The 22,773-nt window shown below is 34.6% G+C and overlaps 2 protein-coding genes across 3 annotated transcripts in view; one reads left to right on the top strand and one right to left on the bottom strand.

Moving 5' to 3' along the window:
- LOC150098042 (nose resistant to fluoxetine protein 6-like) overlaps positions 1-3,835 on the bottom strand; it is a 352,140-nt gene extending 348,305 nt beyond the window's left edge. The window contains exon 1 of one of the 2 annotated variants that reach the window (XM_090406583.1): positions 3,716-3,835. The gene's annotated coding sequence lies outside the window, so the exon portion shown is untranslated. The remainder of the gene's footprint in view (positions 1-3,715) is intronic. The other variant, XM_090406584.1, reaches the window with a different exon arrangement.
- LOC150098041 (protein obstructor-E-like) overlaps positions 1-22,773 on the top strand; it is a 56,005-nt gene that overhangs the window by 3,166 nt on the left and 30,066 nt on the right. The window lies entirely within an intron of this gene.

The following is a 22,773-nucleotide window of genomic DNA, read 5'->3' as shown; positions in this document are numbered from 1 at the left end:
CGAATCCCGTTAAATGAAGCAAAGAGCATTTTTTCCTTTTCAGCTGAAACCGAGTTAGTAAATCTCAAATGGAGCCTAATAACTCGCGTTTTACCTCAGACAAAAAGACCGTGGCACATAAAAACATGTATGGTATAACTTCCCACAATAACTCCTCCCAACACATGACGTGATACTACGTCATCACAATCAAAAACATAAATGTCGGATTATCAGTTTTCCACCAGTTCACTGACAAGTTATTTTTTAACTAGGGAGTATTTTTTTACTTCTCTTGAACAAATACAATCACACAGACAGTTGATTGCCAAGTTTCAAACCTATCCCATGGATTCGTGTACAAAGAGGGCAGTGTGCCATGGCTATCATAAAGGCGATGCCATCAAAAATTCTTAATTAATGATGGCGTCACGATCCTTCCATATTCAGTGCAGCCACTTAACCTTTAATCCAAAGTGTTGCGTGATCAAACCACTTTTTAGAGCATACTCATGCTTGACGAACAAAATAATCAAGGATTTTTCAGCCATTACTACTATTTACATATGTTACTGGACAATATATCCTGGCATGGATAGGTCTTGCACAATACTGTATAATAACAGGCATTCAAGTCTCGCTGCTACTTACGAGATTAATGTGCAATGTGAAGTGTATCAGTTTTTTTCCCTTTGTTTGTTCATATCTTTCTTTTTTGAATTCAAAACGGGCCTCTAGTTTCAGAGGACATTCTATATAACCTTCGTAATTATTGTCAGCTAAATCTGAAACTCATTGACAAAATAAACACCATAATAAGATCGCGAAAATACTGAAAATAATATGTGGAAAAATTAAAAGCATTCGCAAAGTGTGACAAATAAAGAACATAAAAGTCGCTCCTGCTTTCAATGGAACTCCACGTGGCCAGAAGAGTATGCTGGAACGCTTAAATCAAGCATAACTTGACAAAACTTCCGGGTATTTATGCCAGTGACCTAAATGCGAATTCCACAAACTTTTTTTTTTTTTTTTTGCTTTTATTCCCCTTCCCCTCCCCTTTATTATCATGTCTAGGAAAACTTGTTTCCGTGTCCTAATTCGTTTTCAACAGCCCAAGATGATTATATATACGGCATGCATTAGAAATTAACGGTAACTTGTTTTACCACTTTCACAGGGCGGTAGTTTCTTTTCTCTCTCTCTCTCTCTCTCTCTCTTAACCGCTTCTAAACGATACATAAACTTATGAAGGAAATAATTCTGGACCCAGATAAAGATCTAAATTTTAAAATTATAATATCGAAAGTAATTATATATACGCACGCGTAAAGAATGTATGCGCTTTCAGTATATATGCAACTATACTTCCTTTAATAAAATTGTACTCAGCAGTGCACCACCAGTACAAAATCATATTTTCAATACTCCCTACAAGAAAACTACTTAGTTTCCTTAAGAATCAATTTAGTTTAGCGTTTTCAACATGTTCATCTCGGGTTTGCTACGCCTATAAACACCAATTAGAAACGATGGCACTTCACCCGACATGAGGATCTGTACATTTACGCATGCGCTGTTGAGTCGCAACGGTGAGAATGCACGTGTATTAATTACCGAAATGAGGATTATTATAGATTCATTATTTCATAGTAAAAAAAATTTTTTAAAAATGTTTTAAGTTTCAAAATTGACCTGAGAGCTTGAGTTCCATTAGTGTTGCACTACCTTAAGATACACGCACACACTCCGCCTAGGAGTCCGTATGTTCGCTTTTTTTTTTTTTTTTAAATTTATGTATTAATACCGTTCTCTTCAACTATTATCAATTTTTCACTGACCAAGTATTCAATTTATTTATGAAAAAAGAATTGCTGCGATATTGAAATGAGGATTTTTGTCCTCTTTTGAAGATTCTGCCTAGTCTCTGAAGCAAAATAGGAATTTGAAACAGCTGTCAGGCCAGTGAAATCGAAAGCATTAAAAAAAGACGATCATACTTTTCATTAGTGCAATACTAAGGCAACTCCAATGGCTATGATTGTATTCTCACAAGCTCTCAGATCAGTGTTGAAACTTAAATTTCAAATTCAATTTGGCTGTGAAATAATAGTAGATATGTAACGACCCCTATAACTTAACAACTCCATATTGAAGCTTTCAGGCTCTTTCTTCAAAAATTTTAGTTTTGCATAAGAACCCACATCATTACTTGTTATAATTTGCTTCATCTCAACGATCAGAGGTAATAATTCTATTCCAGACTGTGTATATTTTATTACTGTATTATTTTATGTGTTGTACCAGATAAAAAATATGAATTCTTGCGATGGTAACAAGTTGGTGTATTAAAAAAAAAAGTAATAAATCTTATAACTTGATCATTGAACAGTGAGTACTTGTGAGATAGACAATGATATGATACATAAAGGAGGAAGAAAAAAAAATTTAACAATGTTGTACTTCTCATGACCTGACTTCTAGAGCTGGATTGCCACACGTACATGGAGGCATTTTTTAGTCTAATGGTAAAAAATATATCTTTCGTTTTCTTTCATATGTAGCCATTTTAAATGGTTACAAAAAAAGTAAAGTTAGTAGAGCAAATCGTATGCTGAAATTAACAACAAAGTACTGTGACTCAAACCCAGTTATATACAGCTTATCGAGTATTCTCTTATTATCTGCCGGCTTAATTGGCAAAGTGGATAGCCCATTCGGTTAATCGTTTGGTATGAGAGCACTAACCTAATTACTGGAGGTATGAAGTGGCTTAAAATATATTTGTCTCTTAAAAATTCGTAGATTATTCGCCCACGCATGGTGCTAATATATGTTCGCAGGTTTATAATTTTCGTGGGTGGATATGAAACAAAGAAAAATACGTAAATGTTGCTATATGTGAAGTCCAACAAGCGATGCAGGCCAAAATGCATAATTCTAAAGTTTATGTGATGCATTCGAATGTTAAGATTTTTTTTTTCCTTTAGTAGCATCCTGTTGACTCCTAAGAATTTATATCATCAGATAGTGAGTAGACTCCCCACCTCTCCTTCCAATTTTACCATTACACTTATACCTGCACCATAATATGCAGGCTTTCGAAACCAGATCCAACGTAATAGGGTGGTTAATCCTTATTCCTGTAGTCTTGTATGCCAGTAAATTGCGTGTGTTCTTCTGGCCGGTTTGCCTGTTTTTCCATCAGATAGTGATTCGTTAGGAAAAATTCGCATTATATTTTGATACCCACTTTTCAATGACCCACTTGTTTTTTTTTTCTTTCAACTGAATATCCTAAGCTGCAATGAATAACTTAAGATAATTAAGTTAAACAGAATTGAAAATGTATTTTCTCCTATATGAAATTTGTGTTTATCCTCCTGCAAAACAAGTGAATAGATGATGAACAATTACGTATATTCTCCTGGTGGGATTAGCAGCCTTGGCACTAAGTCTAAATAATCCAGGCTCAAATGTTTATATTAATATTTGCGGTTTCTACCGCAAAGCAAATGTGCTAAGAAGAAAGATTTCCCTACGCATTTTGATTTGAATATCGTGCAGTCTGAATTATTAATTTTAGGATTGCAACACTGTAATAGCACAGAGAATATCCATCGGCAAAAAAAAAAAAAAAAAATTTAAAACCACATATGCATATAAAAAAAAAACGTGCTGTTTACTTCGATTTAGATCATTAGCTAAAGTAGAAGGCATTCGTTGACACACTTACCTTAAGCAATTTAAGTTGTAACAGTAACATCATCTGCCACAGTGGAGACTGCAAGCAATTCGACCTCCAGAACAGTGACAATATGACATGGATGGTTGACGATCTTATCCCTGTTCTTCGAAAAACTCGTCCTAGATCGGTGACCTGGCAAGAAAAAAAAATATGTCATCCAGCGTATTTACAATCCTGTTCTCAATATCTTCATGATTCAGGTTTCTTCTCAACTAATCTCGCGGAAACTGAATTTTACTGCTAAAATTTAAAATCCAGTATGTTCTGAGCACGTGTTTAAAATGACCCCAAAAAAACAATTTCAAGGATGATCAACTGCAGAGTTAAACCCACATAAGCTCGGTGTCAGAAACTACTTATACGCGGGTGTGCACACACAAATTTGAGCTATTTACGTAAAAAAAAAAAAAAAATTATACGTTAAAATAAAACTGAAAAATGCCCAGTAAAGAACTACTTGCTTTCTTAAGTATGTATATATAATTATTATGAGTAATCTGCCTTATATGTTAAAAACTCTAAAGCTAATCGAGGAGTTTAATGGGGGGGGGAAGACAATGATTCGGTTGGGAATATAACAAACTGGATAACAATGACATAAAGATATATATCTTCACAACAGTAAGCCATTCAATATAAGAAGCCCAGGTTACAATCTAATAATTACAAGAAGCAACAACGTAAGAAATTATTCTTCCTTCAAAAATGAATTATAGACTTTCATAATACAGAACTAATAAGAGATCCAGGGTTTGTTTATAGCATAAAGAAGGTTTGAGAAAGTCGGTGTACATACGAAATATATAACAATGAATTTTATTGCATATCACTATTCAAAAATGTGCAAAAAAATTTAAAGAAAACAAAACAAAACAAAAAATCAAATCTCGATTTGATTTCGCAGGTAAACATGTTTGTGCTTCATCTCTCGTAATAGCGTGTCTCGATACAAATAAGCCTTTCCTTGTATATTCATGAGTTGCACAGTTCCAAGGTTAGCTGGAGAGAAATGCATGTGTTGTCAATAACATGTTACAGCCTAGATGCCTATTAATGTGCCAATAATAAATTTTCAATCAGAGTTTTGTAATGAGTACCCGTTTTTGTCTGGAAACTCTTGAATGATGTGGAAACCTGTTCAGATGTGAATAGGAGACAGAAATTATCCACTGGACAAACAGCTCGAGGCGACATTTTTCCCCATCATGTACAAAATTGCCACGAGAAGGCCCACATTTAATTTTGCAAGCAATGAAACAATCGATATTGTGTGTTTCTTAAATGTTGTTTTTCTGAGAAGGAATGTTGTTCATGTAGACAATACGACTAGTTCCTAGCAATTGGAACACGACTGTGTTCCAATAACTAGGAACTTCAGATGTAACTGGATGAATGGTCTCCATTGTAATGGAATGTGTTGTACCATCATCTCCTGTGCCATTTCAATAAAAGAAATAAAAGGGCATTCCTCGTTAGGTAAAAACTGAAATACTTTATGGCACTTATAAAATACAAATATTTTTTCGCGTGCATCTAAACTTTATGATAGATCTTATAAGTTCATCACTAGATAGTCTAACTAATCTCAGAAAACGTCATTCATTTTAGTTTGGCTGATTAAATTGGGAAGTTGTAAATTTGAATATGATTTATTCTTTGCTTCCACTTGTTCATATAATATTTTTCATCTACTCAACATTTATTTAGAAGTTTAAGTTCAGGAAATTTAAGACTCCGACTTGACAACCTTATAGTGGCGAGAGGTTTGGATCTTTTTATAATGAGTGAAGTTATTTTCGTCCCCTTAAATTGACCAAACAATCGATTGTGTGATCCTTTTGTTTCCTCCGGTTAAAGGTTTCGCTGTGTTCATTTAGTCTTAATTTACTTCGTACTCAATTAGCTTTTGAGATTTGCAGCAAAACATAATTCTTACTCTCTCTCTTTTTTTTCTTTTTTAATTTGCTGGAAATAGTGATATTTTCTGTTCTGTCTGGGGGGGGGGGGGTTAAGTTAACAATAAGTTACAAATATTTCAGCATGTTCATGAACACCCAATAATGAGTTAGGTTAAGTGGTGTTTTGAATTAAGGGACAATTCACTTCTTTTTATTCTCTAAATGAAAATAAAACGAAGTGAATTTTCTTATTTAAAACAGCCAATTTTTGATAAACATATCATTAAATATATTAAATCGGCAACATATTGCTTAAATGAAACTACAGTTATTAAAACCGTGTAAACACAAATCATTCCCATCATATGATAATCTTTGAGTAATCGTATTTTTGTAGGTAAGAACCAATATGAATAGAAAAATGCAAATTTATGAATAGTTTCTCTAGAGTAGTTTAAGGAAAATTTAGACGGCAAGTTGCATAGCCCGGGCTAGCAAACATATCTCTGTCTAATACCGTCCTCGATAATATAACTGACTGGATGTGAAGTCGCTGGCTTGTAAGAAATCACTAGCTTCCTCGTTACCACAGTGATAAGCCATTACTGATATATGTCCAAACCAAACGTTTTTTTTCTTCGGTACACTATAAAAAAAAAAAAAAAAAACTGGGATGGGGGAGGTCGATATAATGGAGAAAACTGTCGAGCCAAAATAATCGGAATACTATTTCATAATTTGTACGCGTTCCTGCTGATAGTAATGCGTATAGATTATGAAATTCTTCACATCCTAATTCTTCGCTATTACAAAGATACAATACGGGCATAAACTTTTTATTTAATGGTTTACTAAATAATATATCATTAAATATATTAAAGCGGCGTCGTAGCTATGAAACGGGCTAAATTACTTTATAGATATCAGATGTTCAGGTTTTACCATTCTTTGTTCAAAACTCCCTGATGAGGAGAGCGGCAGCACTCACTTCCTATGAAATACATTCTACAGAGTACTACTCATTAACTTTCACTTTAGAAACTTTCATAGTTTCTACATTCTGCTTTGAAATAATGCTGGAACTAATATCCACTTTGCTTATATAATTTTCCATTGCCGGACTGAAGCCTTTTGGCTCTTTATTTTCGTAATTACTCGTTCAGATGGAAGGTCGTCTGGAGTGATGAGTCCGTTTCCTGCTGCACCATGCTGATAGTCGGGTTCGCATTTGGTCATCAGCATAAAGCCCTATCCCCTGATTATACAGTTAGAGTTCAACAGGCCGGTTGAGGTGGTGTTATGGTCTGGGAAGCTTTTTCCTGGCACGCCCTAGGTGTTATCATCCCACAAATACTGAATGGTGAACGCTACGGGGACCTGTTAGCCGCCCATCTCCATCCATATCTGCAGGAGGTCTACCCAGACCACAGTGCCATCTCTCAACAGCACAATGCACCTTGTCATCGGGCTCGAACAACTACTGAGTGGTGGGAGAAACAAGACAACGAATTTTTCTGCACATTGCCTTGTCCCCCAAACTCCCCTGACTGTAATTCAATTGAACATGTGTGGGATATGCTAGAACGGGGTGTGAGAACTGCGGATCCTCCTCCACGGAATGAGCATGAACTGAAGGAGTTGATGCAGTAGACATGGGTTGAGTTACGCATGAAGGATGTTCGACACCTTGTGGAATCTGTTCCTAGGCGTCTGTGAGGCGTGATTTCACAGAAGTGGACCAACGCGTTATTAGTGGGTGTTCCTAATGCAAGGCTAACTCGGTATATTAGTACAAGCGAAAGTCGTTCCTCTCGCGAAAATAATATAAAAGTTTTTAAGTGTTTCATACAAACACAGAAGGAACAAGTAGGCAAAATACACGAGGGTTTTTTTTTTTCTTCAAATTCTTGAAACGAGTAAATATTTGTCATATTTCTGAGACTTGGGCAATGAAAAAAAAAACTGACATCACGTTTAGTACAAAGTAAAGTGAAGTGCACAAGATATTCTAGTATAACCTGAAATTGAGTCAGCTTGTCTCGCTTATGACCTTCTAATCTGAAATATTCTACTCCTTTGTTACTATATGTTCTTTATTATTAAAGAGTCGCGTCTGATTTGTGCCGGTGAGATAATTTATTCAACAAATTATTTTTCTGATTAAACATTCTCATTTGAGAAAATCTTTTCATTTATAACGAAAAACTGTTAGGTTCATTGGACAACAAGGCTGAAAATAACAAAGTTCAAGTGATTTCCTTTTCCGCGCGATTTTTTTATGCAAGCAGGTGGTGACTCGCTTTAAATAAACCCCAATGTAAATTTCGTGAAGCATAATGCCGTCTTTAATTCCTATCCATAACAACGGTGAATCTGCATATCAAGTTTTTACTGATTTATACCGCAGAATACTTTCAAATTCTTTTTAAAGATTTTTAGATTTTCAATATGCAGCGTACATATACATTTAACTTTGACATTTTAAGATGCAACTACTACAACAGCGATTTAAGAAAACATCCAAATGCAGGTTTTATTTTACTGGGAAAATATGTTAAAACAGACACATGAAGCTTTATGTTGCAAAATGTTATGTTAGGCTTTAAAAAAATAAATTTTGATTCCATTTTTATATTTTTCATTTGAAGGGTGAAGGACAAAAAAAAAGTATTCGTTTTAAAAAAAAAATTCATGGTTATCATAACAGTCTGTGTGCACAAGACTCTCAGATAATAACCACGTATACTTATTTATTTGATTGGTATAAACCTCGATTTTATCATCCTACAATATTATTTTGTTATTTATTCGAATGGAACTGTTTTAGGGCAGTATTGTACTAGCATAGATTATAATATTTTTGTATTAAAAAAAACTTAAATGAGCACCTAAAATCGTGAATCTTCCCCCTACAGATTTAACTGCCCATGCAGCAACCATTTATGGGATAGGTATCAGATTCAGCCTTTTTATACGACAAATGAAAAATTTATTTGCGAATACTTAACATTTTTAGTTTGATTTAATGAAATTTTCTTAGCTATTTCCCAATCAACCTATATTTCATTGCAAAATTTAATGTGAATTATAACTCTTAAAAAAATCGATGCTTCATTTTTGCTGTTTAACTGAATATGCACACGTTTCGCTCTGATTTCTTGAAGAGGGGGGGGGGTAAACACAGCGTGCTGAGCTGATAAGCTTATTTTCTTTAGGAAAAGTAGGCTAAAAATAAACAGAAGTGTGAAAATGCTGTGCAAAAGATATAGCCAGTTCATTCCATGCCAGCTGATTTAGGTTGCATTTAGTTGTATGCATGTTTAAATGGAACATTTACAGGTTTAATTTATTTCTGTGAAATGTAATATAAAATGTTTAAGTAAACAAGTTGAGATAAATTAGTGTCAAATTCCAGAAATGGTGGACGTTTTAGTTCACCTCGCATTTTTGAAAGTAAGCTATTTTAATACTGCTATTGAACAGCGGTATGAGTGCAAGTTAATGCCATTTTTTATAGCTCAAATATATTTTGGAAAGTTTTTTTTTAATTTTTAAATCTTCTAATCAACAATTACTCACCGAATTTAAATACAAACTAGCATGCATAGTTTATTGACCACAAATACACATACCTAACAATAAGCCACCATACCTAATTTACAACTGCGACTTTAAGAATCGCGTTTTCAGCGCCCTCTGCTTTATAATTAATGATTCTTCTTCGTGTAGCTTCCTCACTGAGAGGGTGCAGCACCATTTCCTTCCAGTCTTCTCTGTTGGTGGCTTTCCTTTATGTTTCTGCATAGCCATGTGATCCTGTCCATGATCTTATATCTTCAAACCGTGTCCTTCGTTTTTTGCCTCTTGATCCTTTTCCCATAATTTTTCCTTCTAAAACTGTTAGTATCCTCTGTCCTGTTGATTAATGATTATCGTTTGTATTAAAATAAAAAAGGGGAACATATGATAATTTAAATATTTATTAAATAGAATGGCAGAATACAATCGCATAAAGTGGCATTAGAGGCAGTAATATTTTAATGTGCCTCCCTTGGTTTTAATTCTTCAGACAGGGAACAAATGATGACTCCTGGTTTATATCTAGAGTAAGAAAAATAATCGAAGAGTAACGTAGATACAAGGACTCATCTCAGGAGGACAGAAGTGTTATGATAGCAAAAAAAATAGATTAGTAGGCTGAGTAGAACGAATGGATGCGATTATTAGAACATTCATCAGGTATATGTGTAATCCAATGGGAAGAATGATGAATTTATGGAGCTGTTGCGAGACTACTTCCTCAAGTAGCATGTGAGAGAAGGAACTCGAGATCTAAGAGTGTTAGATCTGATCATAGTGACAGAAGGGATTTTAGTTAAAGATGTAACCATTCTGCCTCCTGTTCATAAGAGTGATTGTGTAGTATTCATTTGGAAAGTGGCTAAGTTTATGAGTGTTCCATTCAGAAAAGGTTACATACTGAGCTACAAAGTAGGAAATTATGACCCCGAGGAGTGTGCTGAGTTCTGCACCACGATATTAGTTCTTTAATGAGAAGTGCTTGAAAAATCCATCAATGATGCAATATCAGAGTGTGTCCCGAGAGTTCGAAGGATAAATAGGGTAGGAGTGAAATGGATGTGCAATCTAATTAAGCAAGAGATTCGTAAGAAAAAGTGATGCGGAAGGAATAAGAAGTGCATAAGAATGATGTGAGTTATGAAAATTATATGCAATAGTCTTGAAGAGACTATTGCATATAATTTGTACGGAAAGTTAATTCTGACTATGAAAAGAAGCTGACTCTGCAAGCTAGAGACAACCCAAAAGAGTTCTATCGTCATAATGCAAGTAAAAGAAAGAATGAATACGAAATAACTCTATTGAATGCAGTGGTATGCAAGTGACTGATGCAGAAGATATTGTTCAACTAATGAGTGGTCATTGTGTTAAAAGCTATCTACCGGGTGTATGCAATATTGAGCTCACTGCTACTTTTCACTGTATGAAGAAACTCAGGTGTATGAGGCACTAGTACTGTTGCACAAAATTAAAAAAGAATTCTGCAATAGGGACTGAAGGGATATCAGCACAGATCTAAAAGAGTTCAGTTGAAGTGGCTATTCCTTTTACTGCTATATAATTTGATTCTCGGAATATGGAAGATTCAACCACAAGAGTTGAAATAATGTATGGTAAATCTCATTGCGCAAAGACTGATGTATCCAACTATCGACCTATCAGAATTTCTGGAGTGGTGAAGATCTGGGGAATAGTTGGTTAGATCTCGCATATATAAATGGGTTGACAGAAACTATACTTTGCAATGAACAGCACGAGGTTATTTCCTAAGGAAAAGCCATGTTTCAGAAAATTGCTCAAATTCTAAAATAATGTTACAGTTGAGTTAGACAAGGGGGAAATGGATAAATCGTGATACTTTTGTATTTTTCTAACGCTTTTGACAGAATACAGCATGAAAGGCTGTTGCATAAACTGGAGAATATGGGATTGCATTATAAAATATTGACATGAATGAGGGGATGACTGACTGACAGATATCAAAAACTGGTATATGGGGATGTGAGTCTACAAGATTTAAGATAACCGTGGTGTAACACAAGGATCAGTCCTTGTCCATTGTTTATCAAGTTACATTACTGATATTGGGAAAGATTTGACAGGCGACATAGAATTATTTGCTGATGATAATGCAAAGATACGTGTAAGCGAGACAATCCGGAGTGCTGAGTGTGGGTAAGTCATGTACTTTGGTGTGATTAGATATCCAAAGTCATTATATTGGTGGGTTTATGATGGAAGAAACTAATTAGACTCACCTACCAACAGTATGGGATTATAAAAACCCATGTAACAGGGGAAAATTAATCAGTTCTCATAACAGTACCCCAACTACTGAACTCTTGCGATATTCTCAACATACTTTCTTAGCCGATGGCCACAATTAGAAAAAATATTAAAACCCTGTAACTTCAATCTCTCTCCCCACCCACTTTAGAGCAGAGATTACTCAAGATCTATCATCCATTCCATACATCCGGGACTCATTCGAAAAACAGAAATCCTAAGGAAATACAATCTTACAACTGCATGCGGACCACATAACAAATTGGCATTCTTATCTGCTCCACCAAGGACCAACCACATTCTCTACACTATCGGGTGTCTACCAGGTTCCTTGCAGTTGCAAACTCTCCAACTATGGCGAAATAGACAGGAGAGCCAACATCAGAATTTCTGAACACAAGGACTACTTCTGGTTTCACCAATACAGCCATTCAAGGTTTGCTGACCATGCTGTAGACACCCGTCACAGATACACTAGAAGATGGCCACTCTATTACACTGCGAAAAATGCAAATATAAAAGGCTATTCCTCGAATCTACCTCAGCCCTGAAAAACTCTCCAAACCTCAACGAATTGGAATGCGTGAGACTGCCCAAATTTGGAAGGCACTCATTCTCAGATCTTCAATCCAACAGTGTGGATGTGGATTCTATGGTCGATTTTCTTGAGTTTACCGAACGAAAAATCCGCTTCCCCATGCCAGAGATCGACTATCTCGGGAATCTGCCGAAGAAAGGCTTAGAAAAAGTTCCTGCACACTTCAGAGTCACTTTAAAGTAAAAGCATCTGTTAAGAGAAGCAAATATCCATGGGTGGAAGAACAGATGTGTAATATGTTAGCTATCTACTTTTATGCACTCGCATGCCTTGGAAATTATCGACATTGAATCGATACAAATCAATACTGGTGACTATTACTAACAAACATTTTCTTAAGCAAACCATGAATGATGGAATTACTGTATATGAACGCTATTTTTGCCTTCGGTCAATTGCATTAAATCATCGGGAAAACGTCGGTGTTATCGAAATAAAGCAAATTAAGTAAATCCAATGCTAGAATTGATTCAGAAAGATACCATTTTCATTTTTGAATGGAATCCCTCCTACAAAAAGTTGCAAATTTATAGCATATTATTACTGTGAGTAGGCTAATGATTAAGTAACCATGTAGCCCTGTTCTAGAGACCAAACATGATTCTGTTTGAAACCACCGCTCATACTAGTCAATGAAAAATGCATTACTTAAAAACATTTTCAAACGTCCATATCATTGGATTCCTCACATTTCTTCACTTTTAAATTTAATATAAATTCTGTCTGATACTACTCTTAATAAGAACAAAATCCATAATTCATACGAACCCTCTAAAATGAATGCATTCACATTGTTTTAACCGAATCTGTGTTCAAAACTTTCAATCGATAGAACCTGCATCAGATTGTTTTGTTTTCAAATAACTATAAATTTCACAGTTTTTTTAGATTTTATTTTTTTTTCCTCTGATACGATTGTTATTTTCTACTTTGGCCTAATTTGTCATGTTAAAATCTTAGCACATACCACCTTAAGTATATAAAAAGTGGAAAAAGAATAACAGAAAAAAAGAGAACATTAAAAAAATTAAAAGAATGAGGACGATAATAGAGAAAAACGGATAGCACCATCTGTTAACTGCGTCTGTAATATTCGGATGCATACGATTGCCGATAAATCTCAGGACTAAGGAACAAAATTCTTTGGTGAGATCTAAAATAAACATGTTAAGTCCATACTGTATTTAGATGTAAGTACTAGACTTTTCTGTTTCTTATTGAGTTTGTGGTAATGTAAAATCTCCCGATACATTCTTTCAGTCATGTACACTTTTAGACTTTTTATAAAATAGACGTTTTTAATTTACAGACAATGTAAAAACTTGCCAAGGACAGTAACTGCCAGAGATTGAAAATAAATAAACAATAAAACAACATTAACTTTCACCTACATTTCAAGCGGAAATAACATCATAAATATATCATATTTGATCAAAGTTTCAATTGTCAGTTTCTTAACCATTACCAGTCTTTTAGATTAATTTTCGATGATTTTATCAAATTATGAAACAATGTTGCAAAGTTTATAATTCATTTACCAAAAATGTAGAAAATAATTGGCATTTTCCATTAAAATACTGGGAAAGCAATAAAATTTTGTAGTCAACAAAAATTGTCAGGTCTTCAAAAAGCATGTTTTTTTAAACATTTTGCGTAAATAAGTTATTTTGATATTAATATAAATTCATCTTTTAGGAACTATTAAAATGTGTATTTAAAACAAATCCGCTAACGCCTTTTATTACCTAAAAGAAGTAGGCATGGCCGTTTAGTCCTAACTTTTGAAGAATTCAAGACTGCTAAGCTCCACCCTTAGCTATCACAAATGACTGGCCTGCGCCTCGCTTTTGTTGAGTGTATATATAATTTTATTTGTTTAATTTATAAAATTATTAAATTAGTTTATATTTTAGAAAAAAATGGTTAGTTACCATGAGTACTACTTAATTTGGTGATTATGGGGAGTGAGAGTTGCCCATTTCTAAATGAGTGTCTCCCAGTACCTTTATTAGGATTGGCTTTCATTTAATTAAAGTTAATTTTCCGAATTACCACAATATCACGGTTAATTTTTATAAATAATAATATTTTTTCTAATGCTTTTTTATTTCCCAAATGAAGTATTGTTTGGAGCTGAATTCCACAGCCATTTTTTTTTTTTTTTTTTTTTTTTTGAGACGCAGAAATTAAAAACACCAGTTTCGATGATGAGAGTGGAAAAAAAAAAAAAAAGTCCTTGTGCTAGAGATTAACAAACACTCGAGAGCTGGCTAAAAATAAAAAATAAAATAAAAATTAGAAAAATTTCCTCTGGAAGATAGCCTAACGTTTTGGTGGTATCCTTATACATGACACATTGCCACAGGAACAGTAAATTCAGAAAAATCTTAATCATTTCCCTGCCAGGATGCTCTTCAATTTTGGAAATAGAAATGTGACAGGGGATCAGCTAGGTAAAGTAAGTACGGAATAGCGAGAATGTTGTACGTGGTTTACAAATGCTGGACACTGACAGTCATAAAGCATTGTCCGGTACTTAATTCAAGTTCGACTAACTGTATCTTTGTATCTTGAAGTCATTGGAGAATGGTTCTCGAAACAGTTCTGCTTTCTGGCCTGGCTTTGAATAAATTTCTGATTCATGTGGCTCTCCGAGTAAAGAAAGCGATAGGAATCGAGCGGCTGGTATTTAGAAGGATTTGTTTCGCTTTCTTACAGATCTCATGAATATCACTAGGATAGGGAAGATTTCGAATCTTCCCTGTCCTAGTGATATTAACTAACAAGGTAATTTTAAAAAAGGAAAGACATCCAAAGTAATAGTCATCCTCTAGTATAGCGTTTCCCACTTCCCTAGAGGTGGTACAAAGTGCGGTACGCATACACACAGAAGTACTCGAAAAATCTTTGGAGAGGAACTTTTTTTTTTTCAAATTTCATTGCTCCTTTTCCTTTTTATATTTTTGTCGCCGTATTCTCACGGATAAGTGTAGGTATGTCCGTAATTAATTTTCCAGTAACTAAAAAAATCTAAAAGAAGTTATAAACAAATATTTTTTGGCATGAATCGACTGACCCCCATTGGGATGAGCCTGATTGATGGCATAATCACGTTCCAACATTGCAGGTTACATTAAAAGTTTAAATTCAAATAGTTTGAACCACGCGCGCGAAATTCTCCTCTAAATGTGGTTAAATCTCTCTGCTAAATCAACGGTATGTATATGGATTTGGGTTATAGAATATTGGCGTGGATAAGAGAATGGCTGACTAACAGATATCAAAAAGTGGTTTACGAGGGATATGAGTCTGCAAGATTTAAGGCTTACGCAAAAGGATATAAAAATTCTTTCCTTGAGGGTCCTACAGGGCACACTGGTGGCATGGCGTTGCCACCAGAGAGTGACTACAATGATAACTCAGACAGGCATAGGGTAAAACACTTGTAAAGGCTTAGGCCTATATCAAGTCTGGAAGTGATGTAAGGGTAGTACTGCCCATAACCAGTACAAAGATTAATAAAATAAATAAAATAACCAGTGGTGTACCACAAGGATCAGTGCTTGGTTCACTGTTATTCAATCTCTTCATTATTGATATTGGGAAGGATTTGATAAGCGACATACAGCTATTTGCTGATGATGTAAGGATAGGCAGAATAATCATGAATGCTGCTGATATGCAGTCCTTGCAGAATGATTTGAATATGCTGGAATTATGGGCATGTGAAAATGGATGTCAATTCAATATCAGTAAATGTAAAGTCATTCACTTCGGCGTGATTAGATATCCAATGTCGTATTATATTTGTAGGATTATGCCAGAATTGATCGGGCTAGGGATCTTGGAGTGTTAGTAGATAGGAAGTTGAAGTTCAGGGGCCATGTAGCAAAGATTGCGAATACAACTCAAAAGAAAGATAATTCCAATGTTGAAACTAACGCTCGCATGTAAAGATAAAGATGGCATGTTGCCTCTTTACAATGCCTTGATAAGACCTCACTTGGACTACTGTGCACAAGTCTGGTTTCCATTGTTATTCTGATATATATTGGAGAGTGTTAAAAATGATATCAGGATTATGGAATACTGGTCATGAAGACAGATTGAGAATTTATAAATTGCAGATACTAGCAACAGGAGAAAGAGGGGTGATATGACTGAGACATAAATTTCTGAAAGGGTCAAGATTTCAATTGATGGAATTTCGATTTATGGAGGGTAGGGAAAAGACGAGAGGGAGGGTGAGAATGAAGACCGCCAAGAAGAGTGTGAAGGCTAGATTTTTCTCTCATAGAGTAGTACGTGGTTGGAATGGATTACCATTGGATGTCGTGAGTGCAAGCAGTGTGAATGAATTCAAGAATAAGTATGAATAGCCTTTAGAATACATTGAGATATTATTGGTAAACATTTCATGCCTAAGCTGGATGATCTCCTTTCTACCTAACTTCTTGTTCTTCCATCACATTGCTTTCGAGTGGGACATTGGCATATTTAGCCACCAATCATGCTGTAATGGAAAGTGGCAAGAGTGATCACCATAATGCTGTATTCATGAAGGAGGAAGTTTAGCCATGTCTTTAAACTAAAACAACTTCCAACACTATTCAGATCTAACACTCTTTCACTTCAAGTTCCTTCTGTCATATGCTAATTGAGGAAGTTGTCTCACAACAGCTCAGTGAATTCAGCTTCATTCTTGTCATGAGATTTCATTGTTAACCTATCAATGTTTAAGTAATTAAAGTCCTCCATGTTCATTATTCAGCAGCCATGAGGTTGCTTTGGTAATGCATTTCATCATCACCAGCAACTAATCCTTTTAGGTTTGTAACAATTCCCCACCATGTATTTGAACTTGTTAAACTCCACCTCATTAGATAGCATGACATTATCTGTAAAAGACTTCAGAAGTCTCTCATAATTTCACAACTACTCACTGTTTAACACTGAATGTGACTAATATTACAATCATAGCCTTCTACTTGAACTGGATTCAAATCATCCAATACCATTACCTCCCTTTTCCTATTTTGACTCTTTTACACTAGATTCCAATTAGCATATCAGTCTCCAAAAGCCACATCTCACTAATGTGTACAATCTGAGACCATAGCATATTTACCAAGGCAACAAACTCTACCCATTTGTGCCCAGTATATCTGGTTTTTGTGCAGACATAATGTCACCTCCAGGCCTTTTTGTATACCCACCTCTGTGGTCTGCATGACTTAGTCTGGACAACTTGTAGATCTTTGTTCTTATGAAATTCCTCATGTATGAAGATATACTTGCATAATAAGTCTGAACTGGATGAGCACACAATCATTTCTCTTTGCCGGCCTGGTTGACTGAGTGGTTAGCATATCTGCTCTCCAGCCAAAAGGCTGCAGGTTCAAATCCCGCCATGGGCATCGATGCTTCTGATTGTCTGTGAAAATATTGCTGGTGGTGGTGAGGGCAGTAGTGGTGTTAGTGTAGATGATGATGGTAATTGCAGTTTGTTGTAGTTAGTGGAGACAGAGTTGCAGAGTAGGTTCCCTCCCATGATGAGTCTTTGGAATCCCTGGAAGGGTCACGTAATAATAATAATAATAACTCCATAAATGTGCATTGGTGTAACCAACGTGATCATTTGGCTAACAATTTTAAAACTGTTTCGTAAATAGTGTGGCTTTTCTTTTCTCAATAAAATAATTCAGCAAAGAATCCAATAAATATAATAGAACTTCTCTTGAAATTTATGAAAAAAAAATCAGCTAACGCCGTTTTGTTCCCGTATAAGGCGTAGGCGAGGCCGTTTTTAAGTCCTGTCTAACTTTTAGAGACTGAGTGGGCAGTTCAATCTCCACTGGTAGCCAATCAGAGATAGCTGGCCCAAGGCTAGTACTAATTAATCGGCACGCAGTGAAGAAAGCGGCTAGTAAGTGCCGCCACCTGGTGGTCCCTAACACAATATTTTTAATGTCTGAAAATAGTGAGCGTTCGACGGCCGATTTTCTTGAGTTTACGGGACGAAAAACCCGAGTTTCCGGGAGGAAAAGCCCGTGCCAGAGATCGACTAACTCTGGAACCGGTCGAGAAAAGGCTTAGAAAAAGTTTCTCTAGTCGGCGACTAGATAAAAAATAAAAAAAAACATTCAAAGGAGATACTGCTGTTACATTGAGCGTTGTGGCAATGGATTCCTAAAGAGTATTTGGAAACGCATTTTACCAGGGGCAAATGCTGGTCTTGAAATTCACGCTTGCTCTTGCTATCATAGTTTCATCGTGAATATGCATGATGAAAAGTTTGATTGAAGTCTGATTAGCGGAATAATGAATTACTGACCATTTAAAACTATATATTTAGAAATTTATGTACATTTAACCATATAAATACAATATTTATTTTACAAATGATATTCTATCTTTTTCAATTTAGCTACTTGAATACAAATTCTATCCTACAGTTCTTTATGAACTGGTCAATAACATCGTCATAAAATGTAGGTTGTAACTTAATTTTCCCAAGCAACACGCACACTTGTAAAGGTTTGCTGAAGCTCACTGGCTAGAGCTACGTTGACTGCGTATGCCCTGTGTTTAAGCAACAGAGTGAGACGACGTGAAATGGCTATGCGCACGCATGAAATCACAGTGCTGCAGCGAGGACCTGGAAGGTCCTACAACCGAGCAAGAACAAGGCAACTTTGACTAGAAGAGCAAGCATCGACCTTCGATACACAACGCAAAGCTCAATTATTGCGCGCAAGCTTAAGATGTCTTCTGTCTACAAAAATAAAAGCCTTAATTGAATGCTTATAAATGCATTTATTAACAAATAAATATTACTTCTTTCTTAATTGATGAGCTTGCGCAGCAAGCATGGAGAATTTGTTACTGCATTTTATCATGCTCGTCCGAAAAGATTTTCAGAGGAGAACATTTATTATTATTATTATTATTATTATTATTATTATTATTTTGTCTTTACCCCTTTGGGGAAAGAAAGAATCAGAATGAAAAGCGTCGAAAGTTAAAGAATGGTGGAATAAAGTCTCGGCAATTAGATTTAGATAAATTAGCAGAATAAACGGCATCCAATAATTCTTGCCCAATATATTAGTAATAAATAACTAGTAACAATTTCTTAAAGGATGAAATATTTAAAAGTCGTTCTACTTGTTTCAACAAGGAAATTAGTTTAACAAAACCTATGACGATTCAATACAGAAAATATTAATTAGCACAAGAAACGTCCCTGTCGAGGAAAAACAAGTAAAACACTTCCAGATATGGCGAATGAACGAAGAAAGATTTTTTGTTGTGGTTAGTAACTAATTCAGTAGAACTTTTTTTTATATTTCGAAAATAAACGCATTTATGTTTATAAACAAATGTGCTTATAAACATAATAATATATTTTGCTTATAAGAACATTTCCACACATTTTGTATAAATAGTATTCAAATAATTATATGACATAAAAAATGTTTAATCATATTATTATTATTACGTGACACCTCCAAGGAGTCATTGAGGGAAGGCACTTTATTCCACTTCTACAAATACCTCACCGTCTCAGCTACTATTAAATTCCCACTACACACAACTACTACTACCACCGCCCATCACCACCACCAACTGTATTTCCTTTTTAAATTGGGTGTGTTCTGGGTTAATTAAAATGGATTCATTTAGAGGTGTAATGTTCCTCAGAAAGTGACGGTACCTTATATTTCATTTTTAGGATTTGGAAAATTAAAAAAAAAAAAAAACGAAACAAGTAAAAAAAAAATAAAAATACAAGGAAGTCTGCACACTTCCTGTTATTTCTTTATTTCTAACCTAGATTTTTTTTTTTACTTTTTTTTTTTCTTACGGCATGCGACGATGAAAAACATATAATTATGAAATAATTTATTCCAATCACATTTGTCTAAGACCATTTTTTCCATATAATCTTCAAAATTCGCAATAAAATAACTAAGATTGTCATGAGTAAAATTAAGCATACATTAAATAAGTTTTATTAAAAATAAAAATAAAATAAAATCACTTAGCTTCAGACTGCATAGATCCTATGACTTTATTCCTTCCATGTAGTTCGTCGACTGTATTCGAAAAACAAAGCCGAAGAAAAAGTTTTCCATTTTGAAAATTTTTATTACGTAACATTTTTAGAAGATTTATTTTATGATATTTTAACCCTTTTTCTCCTTCCCTATTGGCACAAAATTGAAAATTTTGTGCCAATAGGGAAGGACAAAAACTTTAATCCCTACTAACAACGCTATATCATTTATGGACGAGTGCATATTCACGATGAAACTATGGGAAAGGAACAAGCATAAAATATGTGTCGATACTCTTGAATAATGGGACAATATAGTTTGTCTTATTATTAGGATATTTATTGCGAATATTTTTTTAAGGATATAAGAAAATAATATGCACATGAAACACTCTCAAGACCAAATGCGGACCTTTTTCAATCCATTTCACACGCAGAGTTGCCAGATTTTCCGCCTTTTGAATGGGAGCCACTTAAAAAAACTTATTTTTTTTTTAGGTCCGTAAACATTCAAGGGACCTAAAACTTTTAAAATCTGCATGTGATGTTCACCAGAGAGTAGGTGAGAAATAAAATATATAAAACAAACATACCTAATTATGTAATAAGTAAAATTAAAGTTTCATAACTAATCCTCTTAATATTGTACTTGTTATAAAGGCATCATTTACAGTCTAGATTCTGAAAAGCTTAGAAACGGGTTATATATATTTTACTGAGTAGTCCAGAATAAAAAAAAAACCGTTTAACAGAACCAGCAACTAAAATAAGAAAGGAATATTGTAATAATTAATAATATTGGACTCCAAGAAATCGATATTTAAGGGGGAGAAAATCATTGCGTAACCTTTCAGTATTTCTGATTTACTAGGATGAACTTTCTCCATTAGAATTTGATATGATTTCTATTTATTTTTTAAATAAAAAAAAATCCGCTGATGCTTTATATTCCCAAAGGGAGAATACAAGGCCATTTAGTCCTAACTAATGTTTGTGGTCTAGTAGGCTAGCTTTGATACTCAGCAATTTACAGAATAGCTGGACCAAGAATATTATTGAGGTTAATTAGTACACAGGGAGGAGAGTACAGCTGAGAACTGCCGCATTTCGTGGTCTTCTACACTGTATATTATTATCTGAAATATGGTGAGTCCTATGGTCGATTTTCTTCAGTTTGTTCATTATTTTTGAAAAATATATAATTCAAATCATATGATTTCAAATTTATTTTGGAATGAAAAGTAAAAATTTAACTGATAATACCTTCAATTTTTCTTGAAATCTCAAAATTCTAAGCAGAAGTTTCGTATCCAAAAACTTCTCAAGGAAATTCATACATCGTCAAATAAATTGCAATAAGATTTCTAATTCTTCACAAAACGAAATTTCAAATTATAAAAATAAAGGTACATTTTAAGATTACATTTCGAAAATCTTTCACTAAAAATAACACCTTCTAGTTATATAGAGACAGCAACTTCCCCATCTATCCACCCATGCATACAATATGCAGATGAAACTCTACCAAATCTAGAGGAGAAACATGAAGATACAACATTACCAAATCAGGTGTGATCCATAAAATAGTACATGGCTATTGGTTAATGATAATATATAAGGAGAATTAAGAAAGCAAGAACCGTTAGTGTGAAAAATTAAAGAATTTTGGTGTCAAGTTCAGATCTGTGTTTTATGTGTTTGCAAATGTTTCAACGAATGTTATGAGAATGCTCAGTATACGGAGATGACTTAGACTTCTCAAGCAAAAAAGTTGATTTTAGGTAAAAGAGGAGGACGTCATCAATGTGATTACAGACCGATGATTAGAAAATTACAAGAAAAAAAGGTACCTGGGTCTTCTGATGGATGATTATGTTCATTTGCAAAGGTTCAAAATATAAAATATAGACAGTTGCGACACTGATCAGTCCAAATTTTATCTAAAATGATTAGCATAAGGTAAATGGAGAGAGAGAGAGAGAGAGAGAAAATGACGACATGGTATATTTTAGAAGAAGAGAAGGTCAGAGGCAGCAATGCTTATTAATGATTAATGAAACGTTTTACAAGCAGAGACTCAAGAAGAGGCTAATAAGAAAGGTAGAGACTATTTCATTTTCCTTTCGTGTTTACCGTTCATCAAAACAAGCAAAGCGGTCAGAAGAACACGTACACCCTTTTCTGCTTCAGTCCTATATGAAAAACAACCATGTTTGAAACGATTTGTTCATAGTCGGTGTGGAAGTCTCCAGTTTACTCTGACCATCTTCAAATAGCTTCATTACTGATGTTGTTATTGCTGTTTGTTTGTCTGTTTTGGATTTAAGCAGATAAGATCATGAGACCAGCGCATTCCGTATGTGAAGTGAGTGTGTTTCTTTTTTTTTTTTTTTTTCTGTTTTTCTTGCTGGATGAAAAATCCCGAATTTCCGAGAACAATGCAGGAATGTAAAATGTATGAATAACTAGTTGGATACGAAAGGAATATTAATGTTGCTGAAAGAAATTTCCTTCAATAACATGATGTAGAGCAGTGTTTCTCAAACTTCAGATATCCGCGTACCCCTTCTTAAATTTTCATTATTACCAAGTACCCCTTAATTAATTAATTAAAAAAGAAATC

The sequence above is a fragment of the Typopeltis vanoorti genome, chromosome 16 (genome assembly GCF_054136105.1).
Source record: "Typopeltis vanoorti isolate ZY-2024b chromosome 16, IOZ_Tvanoo_1.0, whole genome shotgun sequence".
NCBI lineage: Eukaryota > Metazoa > Arthropoda > Arachnida > Uropygi > Thelyphonidae > Typopeltis > Typopeltis vanoorti.
This window is presented reverse-complemented; position numbering and strand designations above follow the sequence as displayed.